This window comes from Ailuropoda melanoleuca, chromosome 15 (genome assembly GCF_002007445.2).
Source record: "Ailuropoda melanoleuca isolate Jingjing chromosome 15, ASM200744v2, whole genome shotgun sequence".
NCBI classification, from domain to species: domain Eukaryota; kingdom Metazoa; phylum Chordata; class Mammalia; order Carnivora; family Ursidae; genus Ailuropoda; species Ailuropoda melanoleuca.
This window is the reverse complement of record NC_048232.1, coordinates 86,436,333-86,461,201: the sequence shown is the minus strand read 5'-3', so window position 1 is coordinate 86,461,201 and position 24,869 is coordinate 86,436,333.

The window sequence follows — 24,869 nt, the reverse complement described above, 5'->3', positions numbered from 1 at the left end:
GTCCCGGGCTTCTCGAACCCTCAGGGAGGGAGAGGCGCCCCGCAGCGCGCCGGCTCGGTTTTCACAGATTACACTCTGGCCTGTTAATTATTCCACTTCTATCATCAGCCCAAAGTTCCCTGCAGCCAGTGAGGAGAACAATGTGGGGTGTGAGGGTGAAGCTGTGTGACTGGTAGCTCGACTCACACCCCAGAAATTTCCCACCGCAGGGAGTGGGCTCCCTTCCTGGTCCTGGGTGAGCTGCCCACGTGTGCCGACGTGGCCGGTGGCTCTAAACAGCCGTCCGCGGCCACGGGCATGGCCCTGGTTGTCATGACAAACAGCATGTCATCCGACTGCACCCCGTGAGACGCGTGTTCTTGCTGTTGTCCTCACAGCCTGACGGGAAGAATCTGGCTCAGAGAGAACGTGGCTTTCTGAAGCAGTGGTGGGATTCGAACTCAGGACCGACGGCCATCTACGCCCCCCACATCCTTGGTGCCACCCACCGCCGCACACTCCGCCCAGACAAGGGCCCAGGAGGTGGTCATTGCAGAAGCTGCATCTCTAGGACATTCTAGAGAATGGCTTTTAGGAGACACAGTTTCATCTTTAGGGAGATGCGGCCATTTTTGAGGATGGGCAGACTTTCAAGGGTTCTGTCCGCCTGGGCCTGGCCACCTCTAGGGGCCACAGCAGAAGATAGAAGGGCAGGACGGGGGTTGGGGGGGCAGCTTCTGAGTCCCCCAACCCCAGATCCAGGCCAGGATCAGACTTAATATCGAGTGAGATTTCTTATTTCCTGACTGCCTCTGGGAACAGAGGAAAACAGTAGCAATTACGTGCAGAATTTCAGTCGGAAGAAAGCTGTCGCTCTGCATTTAGAATTTACAAACAGTTAATGAAGAGCGTGGAGGAACACCTCCGCCAGCCTGGCGGCCTGGAGGGGGGCAGATGGTGCCGCTGCAGAGTGCTCCAAACTGTCCAGCACATTCCGGGTCTCAGCCCCGTGGACACCATCAAGGCACCTGGGCCACTCGTAGCAATATTGAGGCCACGCTCCGGGTGACCTTTACGTAATTGGTAGGGGACTGCGTGGGGAGGACCCAGGCAGCAGCCTATTGTTAACTTCCCAGCACTCTGTCTGTGCAGACGGGGGTGGGGGGGCGGGTGGTGGCCACGGAAGGGAGCTGGCCACGGAAGGGAGCCCTGTGGACTGAAGATGTGGCCTCTGCTCACCGGCGCCAGGCCTGCCTGCTTCCCCTCCCGCGCCCTCCTTCCTGCCCCCAGGGCCCCCCCTTGGGACCCCCTCCTTGAGGCTGCACCCCCCACGTGGGCTTCCCCTCGGTCACCCACACCCCTGGGATGGGGGGCTCTGAATCCAGCTCTGAGCCTGGACCCCAGTCCTGCTCCGGGTCTTTCATGGTTCCGACCTGACTGTGGGACCTCGGGTGCTTCCTCTGTCCTGGGCCCACAGTGGGAGCGTTATTACGGCATTTGGTAGACACGGCCCCGTCCGGATCCCCAGTCGGGAAGGGTGTTTACTCAGTTCCATCTGGAGTAAAAGGGAGGAGAGGGTGGAGGGAGGGGCCGTTGGTGGAAGGAGGGAGCCGGGCAGATGGCAAAAGGCAAGCAGAAGGCGTGAGGTGCTGGAGGGATTCCTACCTTCTCTTTCAAGGAAAATGAACCTCCATTCAGGAAATAGTTACCCAGAGCCTAAGGGTGCTAGCTGGTGTCAGAGGATAGGGAGGAGTCAATTAAAATCCTTAGAGAGCCGAGTACCAGGCTCCGGCTCCTGGCAGGATGCTCTGTTGGGGAGAGAGAGAAATAAGCAAATAAACCTCTTGATAAGCATGATAATTTCGGGTGGCGAGCCGTGTTATAAAGGAAATAAATGATGGGGATGGGGGGCTGGGCTTTGTTACAGAAGCTGGGGCGATTTCAAACTGTGCCAGGAATAACAAGGAGGAACCAGTCATGCAGATCTGGGGTGGGGACACGGCAGAGGGACCAAGTGCAAAGTCCCTGAGGCAGCACAGAACTTCAGGTGTGGAAGGACGAGAGGAAGGTTTCTGTGGCTGTGGTTCATTGAAGGTGGAGAGTGGAAGAGGGGGATCTGGAAGGGGAGGACAGGCAGCAGAGCCTTGAAGACCAAATAAGGAATTTGAATACGATTCGAAGTAAAACCAGAGGCCAAGAATGATTAAAAAGAGGGAATGAAGCCACTTGGGACTTCTGCATTTTGCCAAGATAACTCCTTCGGCGGTCAACAATTACGAGGTTGGGTTCAGTAGACGGGAGGCGGTGGGCAACAGGCAGTGTGAGCCTGTGACCTTTGAGAGGAGAGCCCACCAGGGGAGCCCACAATCCCCGGCACTCCTCCAGAGGTGACCTCCTGAATGCAGCACAGGGACCTGGGGCCCCAGCAGAGCTCAGTGGCTGCAGTGAGCAGGGACGACGCCATGGGAGGTCAGGGCAGCGGACGTGCCCCGGACCAGCAGAGCAAGGTCTCAGAGCAGTATGCAGAGAGGAGGGCCCCAGAAGTCCACATGGGGTCCCCCGTGGAGCCCACAGCAGAGCGATGAGCCATGCACGCTCAGAGCAAGACCACCCAAGACTTGTGGAGAGTGGACTCCCGGGACTGAAAGCAGAATGGAAACAGGAGAGGTCTGAGCTGAACGGGGGGGGGGGGGGGGGGGGGANGGGAATCCAGCGTGGCCAGAACGGAGAAAGCGTAATGCTTTGTTGGTACCCCGGCATCCAGCAGCTTTCCCCCAGGGCCCCCGCGAACAAAGGATAAACCAGGGGCACATGAGTTCAAAACACCTGGAGGGGAAGGCAGTGGGATCCTGCCACGTCCCCACAATCAGAAGGAGCCACCTGTGCAGGGCCAGTGGGGCCGGAAGCCAGGAACGGGGTCTCCTTCTAGAAGCCCGAGGCTGTCTGTGCCCCCGCTGTCCAGATTAGCAGACTGGCAGCAAACAGCCACTGAGCACTTAGTAGGTGCCAAGCGCCAAGCATCACGTTCCTTGCTGAGCACACGTCAGGGACCAAGACAGACAGGGGCCTGCTGGCTCCGTGGACCCTCCAGAGGGGGCGGTTTTCTCATCCCTGCGGTGGTGGGCAGGGCGGGATCATCACCTCCAGGGCTGTGGGGGTTGGGCACAGGTGTCCTGCAGGCATTCTGCCGTGGTCTTCTGGGCTGCGGGCTGCTTGCCACAGAGGGCAGAGTCTGCGGCCCCCTGTTCCATCCATGGGGAGGTGCAGGGCAGGGGGTCCTTCTCCCCAGATCCCTTGGCCACCAGGCCCCGAGTGTCGCCAAGAATCCTCCAGAGAAGCTTGCCCACCTGTGGGTAGGCAAGGTCAACACCTCACTCTCCCTGTCTTAGCTCCTCCTTAGGGGCCTCATGACCCCACAGAGGGGCCAAGCCGGAGCCAGGGACCAGAGGGGACGTTGGGCCCCACTTCAGGGAAAAGGCAGAAAGGGTCAGAGGGATGGGAGCTTGGAGGCAGGAGGGCTCCCTGGAGGAGGAGGCAGCCCATCTCCCTTCCCTCTGCTCCTCTCCTCTCTCTCCTCTGGGACACCCAGCCAGCTGTCCCTCTCAGGGGCTCCCTGCCCCCTCTTCCTTCCCTCCCAGCTCCCCCTACTCTCAGGGGCCTCTCTCTGCCTGTCTCCCATCCTTCTTCCCTGTCTCCATCTCTTTCTGCCTAAATGTCCCTCTCCATCTGTGTGTCTCTCTCCTTGTCTCACTGTGTTTCTGTCTGTCCCACCCCCTCCCCATTTCCCGATGAGTGACAGGGCGGCAAGATGGGGCTCGAATTAGACTGGCAGCTGAGAGGCTAGTGTCTCTTTCCTTTCCGCTCAGGCCCTCCTTCCTGGGGGCAGGTCACTTCCCAGCCCTCCAGGCAAGAGAGACCCAGTAGTTGAAACCCTGAATGAGTCCTGGGTGGAGAACTGTGGCCCTCGAATCACAGGTGTGGAGGGGGGACCCCCAGGGGAGAATGCAGCGGCCCACCCGGTGCCCGAAGCGTGCAGGCAGGACTATGTGTGGGGGTGGGGATGCTCTGGGCTCTGTCCCAGGAGGGTGACTGTCCCCGTCCCCCAGGCTTCTCATCTGCTCAGTCTGAAGCGCAGACGCCCCTCCCCCCACCCCGTGCAGCTGGAGTCCTGAGGCTGGTGGGGAGGGGTTCTGCCAGCACATGGAGCGGGCCAAGCAGATCAGCCTGGCAGTGTGCCAGGCTGCGGACCCTGGAGACCTGCTGAAGGGGCTCCTCTTCTATAAACGGGGAGATGTCCTCCCTGGGGAGTCCCCTCACTACCGACCCCAGCTCGAGCTGTCATGTCTCCTGCTGCTCCGTGTCTGAGATCAAGGGCTCACGACCCACCGCGTGCTGGCCGAATGCTCACCCACGGGAAGCAAGGGACCGTGGCGCACGGGGAGCTCTGCTGGGCGGGGGGTGGGGGGGAACTCCTCTCCAAACTGTAACTATCAACATGTATCTTCAGCAAAACTGCAGTCTTTCTATCGTTATGGTTTGTGATCTGTTCACTTAGCTCAGATTGTGGACCTTCGTCCGGATACCAAATATCATACAGACAACAGTCGGAAGTGGCTGCGTAGTGTGCATTGTGCAGGCGGAAACAATTCACCCAACCCTCCCTTCGGGGATTTGTTCATTCGACCAACTAAGAGGAACCGAGGGCCCTTGGAGCCCCTCATAAGCAATGTTTCTGCCCTAGGGGAGTTTCTACCCTGATAGGAGAGACCGTCATCAGCCAAACCCAGGACCAGAGCACAGAATCTCCTGGACGGGTGCTCTGAAGGACCTGGGCCTGGAGAGAACCAGGGGAGACCTGCTTCAAAGGGCCGGGGGCGGACATGACCTCCCCGCCTCACCAGTGTTTTATAGTACGACTCCTAGAAGGGACCACCGGCCGTGCCTGGTCAGCCCCCCTGGGGGTGGATGGTCCTGGAGTGAGAGCCCAGACCCTCTAAGCAGCCCGGGGGGGGGGGGGCTGGAGGAGGACCTGGGTCAGGCCAGCACCTGTGTCCTGAGTGGAGAGAGGGGGGCATCCAGGCAGGCTTCTCCCTGTTCCCAGGGGGTGGGGGACATGGAGGCAGGAAGTCCCAGTCCCTGGCCCTTTTGGGAGACTGGCCAGCCCATCCCCAACATACGGAGGAGGTGGCATTGGCCTGGCAGGCTGCAGAAGGAAGAGTGGCTCCTCGAAAAGGGGACAGTGGGGCGGGCAAGCCATCTGGATGCATGTCAGTAAAGGGCTATGTCTCCTCCATGAGGGGCAGCCTTGCCCCCACTCTGCGTCAAGGCCAGATCCTGCCAAGGTTGAGTGGCTCCATCGGCTCAAGCACATTCGGCAAACACACACACAGATTAGCAAACTTCTTTGCCGATGAGCTGAGTCAAAGTGGATGAGCAAACCCTGATCGCCTACTGTGTGCCTGGCACCTTCCCGTTCCTCGCTGCGGCAGGCCCTGCGCCTGATAGAGGGACAGCAAGGCCCAGGCAGGTGGGGACGTGTGCTCCCCTCAGAACACCAGACAGCTGCAGAAAGCAGAGGGGTCCCGCGGCCGAGTCTCACGAGCCCATCAGCAGCTGTCTGGTTTGCAAAAGAGACGGCATCTCCAGAGTGCCCGGTGCGCAGTGGGTCAACAGACGAGAGGGAGAGTGGGAGCGGCGGGGAAAGCGGAGGGGGTGGGTAGCGGGATGGTATTGGGACAGTAGCAGGGACAGCGTGAGCCGCGCTGACTAAAAACGGGGATGTGCCAGGGGACGGCTGTCTGATCAGGAGATGGAGAGAACCCCAGCCACCCTGAGGGAGCCCTGGTGCTCCCACCTTCTCGCAGGGGCCCTGGCCCGCCCCTCACCCTTCTAGATCTCAGGCTCCCTACCTACCGAATGATGCTCTCAGTGGCCTTGCAGGTTAGTTAGGGGACTCACAGTGGGTCTCAGAGAACACCTGCTGTGTGCGCCCACCATGGAACAGACACTCTGGGTGAACACAGCCAATGGGGACCTCCGTCCATCCGGGGAGAACACAGTAGACAGTTTTGGCTCTTCCTCCTTCCAGCCCCCTCTTCCGTCCCAGCCCTGCTGAGGGCAGGGTGCCCACTGCTCTCTTTCATCTTCCAGATGAGGAGACTAAGGCCGCCTAGGGAGGGGACACACCTTGCCTAAGCTGAATCCCATTCTGGCCACTGAGTCAGGGGCCGTCCTTGCCGGAGGGTCTGGGAGACCCCCCAATCCAGCCCCACGTTTCTCAGATGAGAACGCTGAGGGCCACATCCTTTAAGTGCCTCCGTCTCTCTTCCAGAACATTCCCAGTAAGCAACAACTCAGCCCAGGAATGGGCTCATTTGAGCCGCTGGAAATCTCAGCTGGGATCCTGGCGTCTGGGGAAGGGCCGGGCTCTAAAAATAAACCACTCGCCTCAGCCTGGGAGAGCAGCCGGCGGGAGCCTGGTGAGCAAAAGCTGCCGCCTGACGCTCCTGGCAGATGAGGGCGGGCCCGGCCCGGCCGGAGCGCACCCCCTCTCGGGCAGCTGGCCCCTGGGATGGGCTGGTGGCAGGTGGCAGCCAGGAATATTTGACCCCTGGCGCCCGGAGGCCCTCTCACCCCCTCGGGCACACGCACGCATACGCCCCAACCTGCGACGAGCTGCACAGAGCCTGGCCGGGGCTGCTCCCGAGGAAGGGGCTGGTGGCGGGCACCCGGGACACCCAGACACTCTGTGTGCTGGATAGCAGCAAGCCTCAGCACAGGTAAGGGGACGCTTCACCCCCTGGAGGAGGTGAGGCTGGGGTGGGGGAGCTCTGGGTGGGGGCTCTGTGCCCTCAACTCCAGGGAGCCCTGTCATGGGGAGGGGGCTGTGGTGTCTCTTCTCTCCCCTCTGCATGCCCCCAGCCTGGTGGGGAACAGCCTGCCCTTTTCAGTTCTGAATATTCTCAGCCACCGCCGAAATGCCAGCTCCTGTTGGCGTAATTAGAAGCCACTGCAGGTTAATGGGTTCGCAAGAGCCAGGTTGAAAAGTTTTGGAGGTGGCGCAGGTTTGGGGGAGACAGGCCTCCCCATTCTGCTCCAGGAGCGGGTGGGGGCAAGTCTGCCTCTGATGGGACCCAGGCAGCCGGCCTTCTCAAGAGCACTGTCTGGGGAAAATTCTCCAGAAAGATGGGGAGAAATGCCAGGGGCATACAGTTTCCCCGACGGGTCTCGGATCCCTGGTTCTGTGTTATACTTCAAGGTTTACAAAGAGAAATGAGTCTCGGTGAAGGCTGCTTTGGGCACAGAGCCAGGCCCAATGGAACAGAGGTGAAAGAAAGGGGCCCATGACTGGAGCTCGGCATCTTTGTCCCCTGGTGCTTGGAGGGGCCGTCACATCTGATGTTCTGCCTAAATGGATTTCTGTGCCTGACTCCTGGGCAGGGTATTCACCTGCAGGCGAGGGGATCAGTGCTACCGTGACTTCCTCCCATGCCCAGGATGGGGAGGCAGGGAGACCGGCTGGGCGAGGGGGCCTGCCGGCCATCTTCACCTGCTCATCTGAGGAGGGCAGGTGCTGGGGGGACCTGGGGACAGACCAGACCCATGAGGGCTGTCCAAGCCTTTCCCGGGCACCCGGCAGGGTGTCACTTGGGGAGTGGGGTAAATCAGGACATGTTCTCCTGGCCAGAGGGTGAGCTGGCCTCTGCGGAGGTCAAGTCTTGTGGCCACACTGGTTCAACTGAAGCCCCGGGGCCATCACGGCGTCAGGTCCAGGCATGTGGCTGCAGGAAGGAGGGTGGGCCTGCAGGGAAAGGGGAGCCCATGGACAACACCACGTGGCCGCCACTAGGTCTCAGACCAAGGATGTCTTCCTGTAACACCCAAGGACCCTCCCGGTCAGGCGTCCATACCCATGCATCCGCCGCCATCCTGTCCATCCACACGCTCACTCAGACTCACCCCCCAGGAGCTGGTGCCCTTCGACCTTCTCCCATGTATCCCCCAGCTTCGGTATGACTTCCAGTCCTTACCTGTGGCCTGCGTCACTAGAACCTGAAATCCAGTCCTGTCACCGTCGGGACTGAAGTTCTAACGCGGGCTTCTCCTGCTGCCCCCACTCCCCTGCTGTGTGGATCGTGGCAAAGCCCTGCGCCCCTCCAAACCTCGGGCTGCTCACCGGTCAAAGGAGGCTGCCTTCCTCGTGGGGAGGCTATGGCAGCAGCCGAGGTCTCAGTAGGAAGGGCGCCCCAGCGCGCGGGGCAGCGAGCTCGGGAACGCCAACGCTTCTATCTCCCGACCCCTTCTCGCAGGGCTTGAGGCCGTGTCCCCGAGGGCCAGCACTCGGCGCACAGTAGGTGTGCAACAGCACTTGTGGGAGTCACACGCACACGCCCGTAGGTGAGGGCGCGGCTGTTGGGCTCTGACGTTAGCACCAACCCCATCTGAGTGAGATGTGGCCCCGACACCCGCAGAAGTGTCCTCTCAACCTTCCCAGCGCCTGGTGCTGCCCCTGCCCCGCAGGGGCCTCACAGGCTGATGGATTTGGGTCCAGGGTACGCGGGTCCCCTCCTTCCAGCCGGGTGCGTGAGCCCCGGGAAAGCGCGAGGCCCTACATCTTGCAAGGTGTTCAGGCTCTGCCCTTCCTCTTGGGAACATCTTTGTTCTCTGATCTGGTTAATTCGGTTCCTGTCTCCTGTTGTACGGGAACACCCAGCCTTTCCCTGGCCTCCTGTGCCTCTGAGGTGGATCTGTCCCCAAGAGCCCCCTCCGACCCAGCACCTGCTGTGTGGCCACCCGGAAAGGTGGGGAGGCGCCCCGGGGCGTGACTGTGCCAAGACCCGCGGACACAGTCACGGGGAGCGCAGTAGCAAGGGCCTGGCAACCCGGCCACACGCCCCCTGAGCCTCAGCAGCCCCACTCGCCAGTGACCAAATGCCAGGCGGGGGCCGGCTGCTTGACACCGCCTCACACATCTCACCGCTCAGTGCTCTTGCAAAGAAGCAAGAGCTCTGGAAAGAGACGAGTCAGCAAAACGGTGCAGCTGTGTGTACTTTCGTAATGATGTGATGTGTATGTGAAGCCGAGGCTGTCCTGGAAACACACGGCGCCTGCCAGCCGCCTTGCCGAGACTCCCGCCTTCCGCACCGGAGCTCTGCGCCGGCCCCGCGGCCCTCGCCTCCCCGGGCAGCGCCGGGCCCTCTGCCGCGCTCCCCCCAGCCCGCTGTCCATGCCGAGGGTAGAAGCCGCTCCGTGGGTGCCCTGCTGGGCTGAGCACTTCACCATTTCATCCGGGAACTCTGCCCCTTCGGCAGAAGGTGTGCCTCTGTCCCTGCTGTGTCTGCGGTACCGGTCAGCTTCGCAGCAGCGAGGCTCTGCGACGATCTCCATGTCTCAGGGGCGTACAGCCACCATATGTATCTTTGTTGCTCTGGGGTGTAGACTTTGGCTGATCTTGGTGGCATCTGGCTGGGCTGAGCTGGGTTCAGGTGCACTTGACTCCGGGCTGTAATTCCTTTTGGGTCTGCTCCACGTTCATATGCCGGGGTCCTGTTTCCTCTTGGTGCGGCGGACGAGCAAGAGGCCAAGCCGCAGCGCACGATGGGTCTCTGCACACGTCCCTTGGCTATCACCCGTCTGTGCCGCCCCACGTGGATGGGGTGAGGGTGTAGACTTGGGGCGAGCATGTAATGCCACCCACTCGCCTGGGGGGCATTGTAAGGCCAGGGCATGAGGGGCCTCATCTTCCACTCCTGCATGCCTGATTCTCCCTGAACCACATGGCCCTGATGTTACAATAACTCTGAGATAAGGTCAAGGTGGGGGTCAAGAGAAGGAGTTAGCACCCAGGTAATGGCGTTGCTCCCAGCTTGGGGGGGGGGTCCAGGGAGATGAATGGAGCAGAGACCGGGGAGCACTAGGTGTTCTTGAGGGGATAGGGAGGACTTCACAGGGAGGTGGCCCCATAAAAGATTCCAGCAGGCAGGGGACAGGGTGGAGGGCGTCCTGAAGGCAGGAATGCAGGCATCATCGTTGGCTTGGCTGGTCCTTCTGCCACTGGCTGAGCGAATGCCTGCCCTCCCTGGGCCTGGCTCCTGCAGAGGGTACAGCCGGGGTCCCTTCCGAAAGCCCTTCCCTGCATCTGAGCTCCTCCCCGAGAGCTCTGCTGCACTCCTCTGCGCTCCTCTGAATTGAGTAGAAACCAGGAACCTCTGATCTCATTACGGGAATCGTAATTGACCAGCTCTTTTTGGATCATTCCTGGTGGCTGAGCCTGGGGACACGGGTTCTGGGGAATTACCCATCCAGCAGCAGGAACAGGAGGCTGGAGGCTTAAAGGTCACTCGCAAATACTCCAGTTCACATTAATTCACAAAATCAAGAATACACAGCCCAAATACCCTTAAGCTATGAAGGTATTTAAATACCAGCCATTTAAAACACCAAAGGGGAAAGGCGTGATTTTTCCAAGTTAAATATTGTCTGCCTTCTGAGATTTCAAGAAAGACCCCGGGCAGAGAGATCACGCATAGAAAGGAATCCCATGCAAGAGGCATTTGGTCAAGGTGTCTCTCCCGTCCCTGTATATGACCCCTGCGAGGCAGGGAGGACCAGAAAGGCCTGGATTGAGGAACATCTCTAGCACTGTAGCCAGATGCACATCCCTTAGCTTCCACGAGCCTCTGTTTATCCATCCATAAAACGGGCCAGGCCTCCAGGAGGCCTGGGAGAAGGTGGGGGGCTGGGCAGTGCAAGGAGGTCGGCCAACTTTGCACACCGTGGGGGAGGAAGGAGCAATGAAGGACCAGCGGGCACAGGGTGGGGGAAGGGAAGGCTGAGGGTGGAGAGAGAGAGGCCCAGCTGCTCTCTCTGCAGGAGTGAACAGGGGGACGGAGGCCCTAAGAGGCCCAGGCACATCCTAGGCGGCAGGGCTGAGGTGCCAGAGACCCTGTGCTCCCCAGACCCCGCCCTCCCTAACAGTCCTCCGCGGGGGGCTTCACCATTGTCTCCAGCCCAAAAGGGAAAGAACCAAGTCCATGTTATTAAACAACGGATGTTTGCACTTGTAAGGAGTGCTAGGAACCCAGCCTAGGAGCAAACGTTAATCAGCGGCCATCTGGTCCTATGGTGAGAACCGGTTTCCTTTTTGTGGTCCTTTTCCTGCCCCAGAAGGGGCCATCGCTGAGAGCCTGCTGTGTGGATTGGAGGCTCTGGAGCCAGACAGCCTGTGTTCAAACCCCAGCCCTGCTGCTTCTCAGCCGCGAGACCTCGGTGAGCCTCAGTTTCCCCACCTGTGCACGGGGGGTCTTGCGGAGGCCCCGTGAGGATGCTGTGCGTCAATCTGTGCACAGCACTTAGCTCAGAGCCAGCGAGCTCTCCAGAAAATGCTGGTTGTTGTTGTGAAGACACTTGTCTTGGAGGATCTCCTCTAATCCTGGGTGAGCTGGCGGGACAGGTGCCCAGCAACCGGGAGGCCGGACCGTGGCCTTGTAGCTTTGAGTGTGTTTCTGGCAGATTTTCAAATGAAATCTTTTCTCAGGGCTACTCCGACTGGAGGAGATGGGAGGGCACCCACCAGCCCCCACCCCTGGAGCTCTCCCGCCCACCAGGGGACACAGTTCAACAGTGCCCTGCGGAGAGCATCTCCCCTAGGATCCCCTCAGGGCCTGGAGGCAGTGAGACCTCCAGCCAATCCCAAATCCTGGCCACACAGCTGCAGAGGGCCCAGCGGGCTCAGGTCCTGCCTTCCTCAACTTTCCTCCCTTCCAAAGAACATTCCAGGAGGCCTGTCCTGGGCAGGCTTCCACCCGGCAAGGCCAGGAGAAGAGGTGGGTTCTAGGAGGCGCCAGCCAGTGGGGACACACCCAGGTCCCCCCCCCCGGGGGACTGCTCCCTCTCAGCCCCCTTTCCACATGGGTCAGTCCTCACCTGTCTTCCTACCTCATCCCCAAACTGTCCCTTTTTCTCTCTAGACCCTCTGGCTCCATCCTGCCTTCCCCCTCCCTCCCTCAGCCTCGAGTGGGCCTGAAATCAAACTCAAGTGTCCCCTTTGGAAATTTAAATGTATTACATGCTTTCGGTTCTTAATTTAAAAAGCAGATGAGTGGGATATTTTCTTTCTCTCTCTAAAAAGTACAACAAAAGCCAATCAATTAACTCATTAACCAAATGAGTTAATTGATTCTTTTCTCCTGCTGCCCTCTCTACGAGGCCCTGGGTCCTTGTCACCATTCACATTAATCCCATCCACTTGGCAGTAGGAGCCACTTAATGCCAAGAACGTGTACGTCTGGGTGTCCGAGGCTTGGCCAGGTCCAGGCAGCAGCGGCCCACCTCCACCCCGCTGGGCTCCTTGGGGACCTCGTGCCCCCCGCCCTGCCCCATCCTGCCCCCAGATGGTAACGCAGGTGATGGCCGCCGCCATAGGGGCACCTTCCCCAGGTCCTCCATGCCAGCCCTCCGCGGCCCTGCGCTGGGGCACTGGTACGGTCACTCTGGAGGTGGGGACAATGGGTTTCAAGGAGCCGGTGGGCACGTCCAAAGCCACCTGCCATGTGTAGGAGAGAAGCATTAGAAGCAGGACGCCCCTTCCCCAGGTGTGGCGACCCTACAGTTGAGGCCCCTGCTGGGTGCTTTATCCCAGAGGGTCCCATTCAGCCATCCCCCCGCCCCCCCACAGATGAGGCCCAGAGGGAGGAAGGGCCTCGCCGAGCCACTTAGCTGGTAGTGGCGGCCACCATGTGTGCTCAGCAGGCCTGGGACAGAGCTGGCTCGGGCTGTTGCCTACACATATTGGCCGGATGAGCAGAGCGTCCCGGAGCTGGGTGAGCCTGTGCCGTGTGCGGCAGGGACAGACAGCACTCTCGGAGCCCAGAGAGTGCTTGGGGGATGGGAAGGGGCTCAGAGACATCAGGTCCTAGGGCCTTGGATGCAGGCAGAGCTGGGAGTGCCCCCCAGAACCCTGAGCACAGTGGGCTTGGCCGCCCTGTCCTTAGCTGTGAAATGGTGGCGACACCCCACCTGGCTGCTGCCACCAGTCTCATTGCCAGTACTCTGAGCTCGGCTGGCCTCACCCCTCCATTCCTGTTATTCCCTTGTTCCCAGGGTGCCTGTCTTCCTGCTAAATAGCTTTCCCTGGTTCAAACATCACCCCCTCCATGAAGCAGTCCTGACTTCCTCTCCAGTCCCACTGGACCCGTGCAGACTTCCAGGAAGGCACAGTGTCAGAGGCTCCACAGAGGACAAGTGCCTTTCCCCAACCATGAGAGAGGACCCCTGGAGGGCAGGGACAGTGGCTGACCGAGCACGGCATGGAGGAGCACTTCGGAACAGTGCCCGTTATTCCCACGACGCCGCGATGCTGCAGTGACCGAGGGGAACTTGCAGGATCTCCTCCCGGCTAAAGAGAACGTTGTCGTGCTCCACTCAGCTGCTCCCTCTCTCAAGTCCCCAGGGAGAGCCCGGAGGGGCCAGCCAGCTCCTGGACTTCCGAGATGCAGAACTGGGGAAATAAGTTGAGAGACGAGAAGAGAAAAGAACCTGTTCACTGGGTCAGTTCCTGAGCGCTCCTTTGTTGTGGAACATTCCAATCGTGAGCAGAACGGAGCGGAGTGTAAAGCAATCAGGCCCAGGCAGTCAGCGAGAGGAGCCTGAGCTGGGAGCAGGACGGAGGGAGTGATGGAGGAGCTAGCAGAGTGGGGAGGACGGGGTGTGGGGTGGAACGGGCCCCTCTGCAGAGACTGGGCCGCACGGGGCCATGAGATCCTTTGGCATTACATCACGCCGTTAGGAACCAGGAATCCTGCTGCCCCGAGCCACCTCGGCCTGCGCTGTACCCCTAAATGGCGCTCTTAGGGTTCCCATCCACACCCTCTCATCCAGGCCAACTGGCCACAAAAGTGAGCTCTCCCCTTTTCCAGGTAACAGCGCAGAGGTTAGAAATCCCTTTCCTGCCCCTCTGCCGGCAGCGGCCTGAGGGGTGCGTCTCAGAGCCAAGCCGTCCTCCAAGCGCAAGTCCCAAGCTGTGTGATCTCTCCGAGATCAGCGGGGGAGAGACGAGCTGCTCTCTGCCAGAGCCCACACCCCTGCCAATTAGCTTCCACGAGCGAGGTCCGCAGTGAAAGCGGATCCCACAGGACGAAAGACCCGCGATGATTAAGGCTCGTGGTGCCTCCTCATTAACGCTCTCGAGAAGTGCAAGCATGTCGTCTAGCTGCTTCGCTGGGACCCCTCAGCCCTTCTCAGACTCACGCTCTTCTAGGACCTGCCATCCCGAATCAGGGAATGCGGTGGGCAGAGCTGACGGGCTGGAGGGATCAGCCAGGAGGATGCCCGCTCAGTCACCCTGATTGTCCCTGATCTGCAGGATATGCCCTGGGAGAGCCGGGCCTTCGCAGCAGCACCGAATCAAGCTTCCGTCCCCACTTAGTAGCGGCGTGACCTCGGGCAAGTGACTCTCTGAGCTGGTGGCCTCCTTCGTAAAGCAAAGCCCGGAATGCCCACACCATGGGGTTCGTGGGGCAGATAGCAGGGTGAAAGGAGAAGGCGCCAGAAGGGCCTGGCACACAGTAGGGGCTGGGGAATGGTAGCAGCCGTTAGGTTACAGGCACCACATTCCACCAAGAATGTAGTAGGGGGTTGGCCGGCCCGGCCGGGGTCCTGGTGCCGCCGTTGCTCCCCGCACGAGCTGGGGCCGGTCCCTTGACCTCCTCTGAAAAACAGGACTAATAATGTCCAGCAGGGCTGCTGTATGCGTCCTGTCATGTGATACAGGGGGAGATGGCCTGCAAATTCAGCAGTGCGGTGCAAATATCACGGGAGGCCGCTAGAAGCTGTACAGTAATGGCACGCGTGCCGCGGGTAGGCGTTGGTGGTAAGATATGCTTCGTGCTGGGGTCTGATAGCTCAGTGGGCTCTCCCAGAGGTGTGGTCCAGGGGTTAGAGATGTGCTGGGAACGAAGACCAGCAGGGCTGTGTGACTTTGTGTGAGTCACTTAACCTCTCTGTGCCCCAGGTGAGCCTCATCGGGAGCAGGGTGAAGTGATCGCATTGCAGTTAATAGCAGCGCAGGGCCTGGGCCTTCACACGAGCCCGAGAAACGTCCTTCGTCTGCCGTCGCTCTGGACAGCACACCCTCAGCGTTTCCGCTTTGGTCCCTTTGCTCTCCGTTGCGAAGTTTACGACCCGACCCACAGCCCCTCCGGTCCATCCCTTGCCCTTAGGTCGGTGCCCTCTTTCTGGAAAGCAGCTCCCGTCATCTCCTTCTCCAGGGGATCAACTTGGCACGCCCTTACCTCAGATAAAGCCCGGCCCCCTTTCCGGCCCCTCGTGCCTCTGCCGTCTCTACCCCACCGCCCCGCCGCCGTCTCCCAGCTCCCGCGAGACAAAACCTCGGCGCGGAGCCTTCCCACGTGTGCTCCGCGCCCCCGCCTGCCCCCCAAGCGCCCCGGCCCCGGCCTGGACTTCACACTTGCTGACTCCTCAGTCAGCAAACGCTCTCATTAGACCCATTTGCAGCCAGGGAAACAGAGGCTCAGAGGGAAGCAGCTGGCCTAAGACCCTAGAACAGCGATACTAGGAGAGGGGCCAGGAGCCCAGGCTGCCTGGCTTCCAAGCCCCCAGACCCACTTGGTGGTGTCGACAAGCCCCAGGGCTGATGGGGTCCAGGCCGAGGCCCCGTAGGTGGCTGATAGCATGGTATTCGTGCAAGCACTGGGGTGTGGGCCGGCCCCCAGAGGGACAGGCCCCGGAGGCTCCCCCTGTCCCTGAGTACCGCCCTCTAACTGCGAGCTGTAATTACGGCAAGGGTAATTATGGCAAGGGCCAGCCACCGCAGGATTGCTTATGGGGACTCCCGCAGGGCTCAGGTCTCCAGGCTCACCGTGGCCCACAGCCTCCGCCGGCTGCGCTCACACAAGACTGCAGCCTGGTCCCCAACTTCTCTGTGCAGTCAGACCCCTCTGGGCTTCTGCCCGGCCTGTTCCCCCCACCTGGAACACCCCCACCCTGGCTTCTGTGCAAACCAGACTCCTTCCTCAAAGGGAGACACAGCAGTGGGAACTGGCTGTCCTTGTGGGACCCCAGCACTGTGTTCGGTCTCCAGGTTTCTGTTTCTGCTCTCTGTCACCGGGGGTCTCTGTCACCAGCGGCCCCGGGGTCTCCCACCACAGCCACAGGGCACGGCCAGAGGAGATACCCAAGGAGAACAGGGCACCTCGAGAGAGGACAGTAATCTCACAGCATCGATTGGAAGGCAAGGGGGCGCCTGGGTGGCTCAGTCAGTTAAGCATCCAACTCTTGGTTTCGGCTCAGGTCATGATCTTGGTGTCCTGGGATCGAGCCCCGTGTCAGGCTCCTTGCTCAGCGGGGAGTCTGCTTCTCCCTCTTCCCCTGCTTTTCCCCCTGCTCATGCTCTCTCTCTTTCTAAAATAAATACATAAAATCTGGAAAAGAAAAAAAAAAGATTGGAAAGCAAGGAACACCCTTGATGAGGAAGTAACATTTAAGCCAAGAGCTGCGGGAGCCAGAAGTCAGGGAACAGCATCCCAGGGAGAAGGAACAGCATGTGGAAGGCCCTGGGGCAGGCCCATACCAACTCCCCTGCAGGACCAGGATTCTCTGATGTGCCGGCTTGAAAGCCCTGTGAAGCAGCTTTCCTATTATCTCCTTTCCACCGCGGAGGAGATCGATCTGGGAGACAGCGCGATGTGCGGAAGGTCACACAACAAAGAGAGAGAGGGCACGGAGGTAGGCCTTGGACTTCATCCTATGCTATTTCCGCCGCAAGGCATGACCAGCATAGTGTTTATGGGTGGAGCGGGGAAATAGTCTGTTTCCTGCTCTTGGAGAGGGAGAAACTCCATCCTTTCCAGGAGGCTGCAGGTGCCTGGCGGCCCTAGCTGGGCAAGGTGCCTGCCTCCGGCCTAAGAAACAGTGTTTAGCATCCATTATTTCCCAGTATGCTGGCGCTGCTTTGTTTTGCCTCAGTGAGCACTTCCGAGCCATTTCCTCAAAGAGCAGCAGGCAGCCCCAGAGGGGCTGGCAGGCTCATCCAGCCTCGCTCCCTGACGCTGTTTCTTTAGTCAGAACACTTCCGAGTTCCGATGATTTTTAAATGCATTTATAACGTAATTCAATTTCAACCTCCCAGGGAGCCCTGGGATGTGGCCGGTCCAGGACCGGGGAGCCCCCTTGTAGGAGTGGGGCTTTGGTCTCTGCTGGTGCAGTCCGCTGGGTGGGTGGCCGCGATTCGGAGATCCTCAGGGGATGGTCCTGTCCCCCTGCCAAAGGTGGTGACAGAGAGCTGGCCACTGGCCTGCCTGGCTTCAAGTCTCCACTCCGCCATTTACCAGCCTTCCAACTCTGGGTGAACCAATTCACCCCTTGAGTCTCAGTTTTCTCATCTGTAAAATGGGTGAAATTATGTAGGGCTGTTGCCAGGAGTAAGTGAAACAATCATGTGCAGAGCTCAGCGTGGGGCGTGGCACAGAGCGAGGCCCACAAGCTTCAGCCACTGCTCTGATGTTGTTCTGAGTCACACCAGTAATACGCAGGGGTCAGTTCCAGCCCCGGGCCCTGGGGGAGCCCTCCCACCACCCCCACTGCCCACCCACTGCCTCTGCGGGGGACCTCATACATCCCTTCTGGCCTCTGAGCTTTGCACTTGTGTTCCTTCTGTTCCTGTCCTATCCGTCCCCACTCCCCCCACCCCAGGGCTGGCGCCTCCTCATCCCATAGGCTCAGGGCCACTTCCCGGAGGGGCGAGCTTTTCTGCGCAGCACCCACTGTGACCCGGTCCCTTCCTCTCATGTTAAGTTGGCTTCTCACTCTGAAAGGAGGGCCCCACCGCTCCTTCCTAGTTTCTCCCCAGCCCCTCCTTTCAATTAAAAAACTTGCACGGGCACATGGTTATGTTTAATGCGTTTGCAAATCTTATGGAAATGTGTAAAAAGGAAGAGTACAAGCTGCCTCCGCTCCCATCCTCCTGCCCAGACCCTCTCCCATGAGCCAACGGCTGCTCTCCGCTTTGGCTTCTAGTTCTGCGGTTCTCTTTATAACTTTAAATAATACGCTTGCCCGTCTTTCTTATCGACGCTACACAGTATCTGCCGCTCCTGCTCGGAACGTGAGGCTTGGCTCGCCCACGCTCGTCTCTCTCTCCCCGGGCGCCTCCGCCTCCGGCTGGAGTGTTCTCTACGCCGGCCTCCCTGACTCCGTGGTTGGCGACGCCATCACCTCCCCACGCGGCCCTCCAATGCCTGCACCTGTCCCTCACACCGACAGCCAGAGGGAGCTCCTTGGAGCAGGGCTGTCGCCTGCTTAAAACCTCCCAACATGCACCGACAGCACCCAGGGTCGAGCCCAGACTCTGCTGTGGTCTCCAGAGCCCGCGTGGCCTGGCCTTAGGGTCTCCCCACCTTCCGTGACCCACCTCCAGCCGAGCCTCACTGCCTCTCTAAGCCTCAGTGCTGGTCTTACTCTGGCTGTTCCCTGGCAGGAAGTCTGGTCCCTGCTGTCTCCTTCCTGACACCCAGAGGGCGACCCCTGCTTGGCTTTGCGAGGTGCTCCCCTCCCAGTGCCGTCCACCCAGTGGCCCCAGCCGTTCCTGGCCACTCTTAGTGTCTCTCTCCTGTGTTGTTGGGTTTCTCGTCTGACTCCTGCATGAGAGAAGGAGCTAGTTTGCTCTTGCCCGTGGCTACGACCGCAGCGCTTATGGCCCTCGGGAGGCACCGGGCAGAGACCGGCAAGGACGTGGATCTCAGCTTCTCTACTTGCCGACTCCTCCCCTCTTCTGCTGCTCCTCCCCGGGGCTGCTCCCCCGTCACGGTGGAAGGTAGCTATGTTCCAGGTAGAATCATTTATCACTGTGCTTTCTCAGTACACCACATCTATGAGTTGGAAATTCATAAACAGGGCTTATGATGTAAGCATTATGTAAATATTATGCCCCGAGGAGCTATGAAGTCTGAATCTACAGACTGGGAAGTATGAGCCCAGCTCTTCAAAACATGCCCCTGCATGGAGAACCTGCCTAGCGCCCAGCTCCACGGACACTTGGATACTTCGTCACCTGCTCTCTGGTCTCACTGCTGCTCTGCATGGCCCGGCGGCCCCATGGCCGGGTGCCCACTGCCTTCTCCTTGGCCTGGTGATTGCAAGCAGCACGGGTCTTTGCGGCCTGGACGTGCGTGTGCGTGCAGGGGTGGGGCAAGCCTGCTGCCTCGCCCTCGCCTGGAGACGTCTCTGTGTTGCTTTCATCCTTGGCACACAACTCTGCTCACAGCCTCTTCCTTCGGAACACTGTGAACCTTGCTCCACGGTCTTCCCGCTGCCGAGGCTGATGGGGAGAAGTCCCTCCAGGTCTGATCCCGTTCCCTCGTCCGGGGACTGCTTCTTCCCCAGGTGCACGTGCTGGCTTTTCTGCTCTTGTTCCCTTCCGAATATCCGCAGGTGTGGGTTTTCTCCATCGTCAGTCCGTCCCGCGCACACGTGTCAGGCACATAGGATCTGTCAGCATGTGACAGGCTACAGCCCTGGGGAAAAGCTCCTTCCGTCATTGTTTCTTAAGCTCTGATTTCTCTTCCTCGTCATCCCTCACTCGCTGTCTCCGAAGCTGCTCGTAGATGCTACTGGATCCCAATATCTAGTGTCCAGGTCCCTGGTCCTTGGCTCACTTCTGCCTCTGCGTCGTTCCATCCTGCCTTCTGGGGGGTCCTGCCTCGTCTTCCAGAACACCACCCTGCTCTCCAGGGGAGCCTGTGTGATTAGTCAGCCCAGCTGCTAGACTATTTTCCTGCGTTCTGCAGCAATCTTCAGCCTTCTGAACATCCCAACGGGTCTCCCGCGTGCCTTTGCCTCTCTCTGGTCACTCAGCACCCAGGCAGGACCCGCCCAGGCCCACGGGATCCGGGTTGGGGGAGTCAAAGTCACGGTCACCAGCAACTCGGGTTAACAAGAGAGGAGCGCCCGGAGGAGGCGTCCATCCCAAATGGGCCCTTTGACTCCTGCAGGCTGACCAGGGGCACCCTTTGCACTCGTCAGGCCCAGCTGACTCCCCGGGGCCCTGCCAGGAGAGACCCAGGCTTCCCCTCACCTCCGACTACTGCAGCCCGATGCTGCCCAACCAGCAGGGAACCAACCAGCAGCCCCTTCCTGCATTGCCGGCACGGCTGGGCGGTCATCCTCTCTACACACATGCTCTCTGTATGCTGTCTGCGTTTGGAGGCCCCGGAGTGGGGAGGGCAGAGTCCTGAGCCCCGGGCGCCATCCTAGGCAGGAAGCCCGCCCCAGCAGGGTGCATCGGCTGTATTTCCTGGCAAGCACCATTATGATGTTTTTGTTTCTCTCCCCTCAAGTAAACATCAAGGCATTGCTTTTCTCCCTGGCTTACCCAGGGAGGCCCCGTCATCTGTCAGGCCTGTGTGGTTCAGCCTCTCCCTGACAGTTCCGGGGGCAGCGGCCAGGTAGTCACCTGACAGCCGTGTGATTGTGCCATGGCCCTGCCCGGCCACCCTCGGCTGGCCAAGAGGCATTGGCCCCCGTGCTGGCTTGCTCCCTGCTCTCCGGGCTCCAGGGCAGGGTCTGGGGACCCTCTGGCCGCCTCTTCATCAGCACAGTGATGCGTGGTGCATCTCAGCACCTGTTCCCGAGGTCCAGCGGTACAAGCCTGGGTGTGTCTCCGGCACAGAACGGTGAGGTCCTCCAAGGCGTGTGACTCGACTTGGGCCAGTCTGCTGGGCCTCTGAGCACCTGCAGGGTTTGGGCCTCAGAAAATGCCTTATGGAGGAGGAGAGAAATACATGTTCTCAGCATTTAGAAAGTCTGCAGGGGGCAACCAGGTCCTCATGGAAAATCACTTATGCAGAGACACGAGGGCAGGGCAGGAAACACTGCCAAGTGCCCAGAGCGAGCACCTCTGCACCCTCATCCTGAGTGCCCCCCCCAAAGCTTAGCTCTCATCACCCCATCTTACGGATGAGTAAGCTGAGGCCTGGAGGTGCCAGGCAGGTGGCAGAGCTACCATGGGGCCAGACCTACCTGTCAGCCTTCTGCTCTGACAGTGGACCATTTCCATGTGCCTAAAGACCCCCAGACCAGGAAGTGACCCTGCCTGGAGCCATCTGGGGGGCTGCTCACAGCAGTGGGGCGCAGGCTCAGCAAGCAGCTGGAGTCCCAGCTGATCCAGGCTGGGCTTGGTCATTAGGGCCGGAGCCACATTTGCATTTAAAACGGACTCAGAGTGCAGAGGGGGCAGCCAAGTGACGGGATTGTGGGGTGGGGCAGGTGTCGGCCAGCGCTTAGGATTCCAGTGTGACCAGGCCAGGAAGCATGCCTCCCTCTTCTTCTGCCCCCTTCCTCTATTTCTTCCTTCTAGCTCCCAGCCCTACCCACCCTGTTTCCCAGGGGAACAATCAGGATGTAGAGGAAAGATGGCCAGACTCTGGTTTAAAACTGACTTCCAACATGCTGTGTGACCTTCAGGAAGTCACTCGACCTCTCTGAGCCAAGGCTCTTGCTCGACTGAAAGTGCAAACAATATTCCTGCCACCGAGTTGTGGTGAGGGCCCAACAGGTGATAATGCGACTGGATCCTGTTAAAGGAGGCAGGCAGGCGGCTGCGGGCAGAGGCTGATCACGAAGGCATTAGTATTCATTCATTCCACCATGCATATGCATGTCCTGCTGCAGGGAGAGCAGCGCCTGGCCACCCCCTTCTGGCCTCTCCCATCGGCCGCGGGCTGTGAGTTCAGGCATCAGCATTCAGACGCCATCCATTGATTTGATTAATGTACATTCCACTCAGCATCACGCCGCGGAGGGGAATGTGGCTTGAGAGTAATTATAATCAAGTTTGAGGAAAGCTGATGGTATTAATGAAAATCATTACACTCCTGGCAGCTAATGCAGGCAAAGGGAGGGATTAACTATGTTTGAATTCCATTTTTTTACTGTTCTGCTCTCAATCGAGAACATTATCAAATGGCTTGTGGGGGAGAGCTGCCTCTGGGCGAGGCCCGTTTCTCCCAACCACGGCTGCCCTTCCAGGGAATGCCGCAGGAAGGGGAGGAAGACTGGGGGCCCGCCTCTCCCAGCCACTCTGAGCATTCGTGGGGCCTCTCCTCCTCGTATCTTCCCGTCTGTCTGTCCTTCCTGGAAAGGCCGCTCAGGCTCTCTGACGAAGAGCAGCTGGGGGATGCCAGGGTCCAGGCCTCCTCCCAGGTGCTGGGCAGAACTTCCCGAGACCCAGATCTGCCCAGACCAGAATCCAGAGTCCCCGCAGGGCCTGTCTGATCCACTCCCCCCACTCAGCCCTGCAGCCCCTCCACAGATTGTGCCCTGGCCTCAGTCCTCCACTCCACACAACCAGACGTCCCTTCCCTGCCTTTGCCCGCCATGGTCCCTTGCCCAGAACAACTTCTCTTCCTCATTCCCCCATCAACGCCTACGGATCTACTCACCTCCTGCCTTAGTTTCCATGGGAAGCACTCTCCCAGTCCCCCCACCACCCCCAGGTGCTCCCTTGGCAAATCTCTTACACTCATGTGCGCTTATGTGTCTGCCCCCCACCGTGGCCTCCAGTCCCCAGGCACGTGCGTGGTTCACCCACCCCTGAGGCCAGCAAGTGTCTCATGTTCCTAACACCTCAAGGCTGTGGGCATCTGAGCCTGGTCTGCCCCTCCCTCTCCTGCCCTCCCACCCGGGACCACTGCAAGGGCGTCTCGGGCACAGCCCACCAGCCAGGGTCACATGCCTCACCACCTACCCAGGCAAGGTGTTCTTAGGGTAGTCAGCTCTGCCTTCTAGAAAGTTCCTCCTCAGATGGACATCCTCCTGTGGAGCCATCTCTGTCCCCCAGCACAGGGCTCTGACTGCACCACAGCCATTCGATGGGAAGGCCTGATGGTCACCCAGTGTGGAACACTGCTCTCTTTCCGAAGCATGCCCACTGGGGGTGCAGGGTCGCCCGCCATCCATACCCCGCGCAGTGAGAAGACAGTCGTGAGGCTTTGCACAGGTGGAGGCTGATGCTAAGCCCCTCCCTAGCCTGGCTTGTCTGGGTCCCTGGTGGAAACCCTCCTCCAGGGGAAACGAGTTTGTGTCCCACCTCTGCCACTTGCTGACCGTGTGACCTCCAGAAGGTTTCCGAAGCTCTCTGAGCTGGGAGGGTGGCAGCATCATCTGGGGGGGGGGTGTTAGCATCCCCCGGCCGGTGGCCTAGAGACCCAGCTCTGCAGCTGGTGTCTTTCCAGGCAGGGGGTTCGCCATGCACTTCAGCCGTTCTCGTGCTGGGTAACCAACGGCCACACGTTTGGTGCAGAAACAGTAAAATCTGTTCTCGGACAGCTCTGGAGGTCAGAGGTCTGACTCACCACACGGTGCTGAAATCAAGGGATGGGCAGGGCCATGCTCTTTTCTGGAAGTCCTGGGTTGGGGGGCTGCGTCCGGCTCACTCGGAGGCTGGTAGAACCTGGTTCCTCGAGTTTGTAGGACTGAGATCCTGTTTCCTGGCTGGCTGTCAGCTGAGTGCCGTCCCAGCTTCTTGGGGGCACCGCATCCCAGGCTCCTGTGTCCTTTCTCCTTCCCCAAAGTGGAGGGTGACGCCCTCTCACCCTTCTGCCCTCGCCTTCTCCTGCCGTCCCTCACCAAGCCAGGGAAGGGGCTCTGCCTTTAAAGACTCTTGGGATTAAACTGAGCTCACTGGGATAACCCGGGAGAATCTCCCCATTTCAAGGTTCATGCTTTTAACGACATCAGCAAAGTCCCTTTTGCCAGGGGAGGCGACCCACTTACAGGGTCCCAGGCTTTGGGCGTGGGTGCTCCTGGGGGCCGTTCTCTGGTGTCCATCCATGAGCTGTAAAGTGGTGGACCAAGTCTCTGACATGCAGCCCTCATGTTCCGGTGAAGGGAACAGAATACAGCTATAAATTAAAACCTAAATGAGACACGTTAAGATACAGGCAAAGGCTGTGAAGAGAAGGAATGGGTAAAGTGACCCCCGTGGGGGGAGGAGTCCCTCATCCCAGGGGGCCCCACGGACACATGGATGGTGGCCTTGGCTCTGGAAGGTGGCATCCAGGGAAAGCCGAGGGAGGCGCACAGGTGGAGGAGGGGGCGGGAGGACGGACAACAGCCTGAGCCCCGCGTCCCATTTCTAATGAGTAAGTGTGGAAGGGGGCGGTCCAGGCAGTGTCCAGGGAGGGCCAGGACGGCAGGCTGGAGCCACCCCATCTCTGTGTATAAGTTCACAGACAGAAAATTAGGCAGCTGGCTCGCCCATAGGGACCCCTGGCTCCCACCTCAGGCTGCCGCCCACGGAAGATTTCCCTCCTGACTGTGACAGGAACCTTGAAACGCTGAATGAATGGACAGGGATGTGCTGCTGTTCACATGACACCATTCTTCTCAAAGTGGCCAGGGGCCACAGAGCTAAGCCCGGAGTTGTCTTAGGAACCAGAATCCCGAGAAGTCCAGGGTCCTGGGTGTGCTTTGTCAAAGGAATTATTCCTTGCAGAAACTACAAGATTCTGGGGCTGCCCCTGGTGGGTGGAATGATCAGGTGTCGGGGGGCAGGACACCGCCTGGGGAAGCCCCCAGCGCCACCAACATCTTATCAGCAGCCATGTCCAGGCATAATGGGTCTGGCTCCGCAGCAGGACAGAGGAAGATTCAAACCCCGGCCATGCCTTGAAAAGCTGGGGACCTGGAGGTTGGTCGTTGCCTCTCTAGGCACGGGTTCACCCCACTTGTGGGGATAGCAGTAAGATCTGCCTCACTAGATGGTTTAAGCAATATTTAGTAAGCACCTACTATGTACCAGGACTTGCATGGGGAGATGTCAATGCCCCAAACAGGCATGTACCCATGGGCAGGAGGCAGACATTAGCTACCCAAGG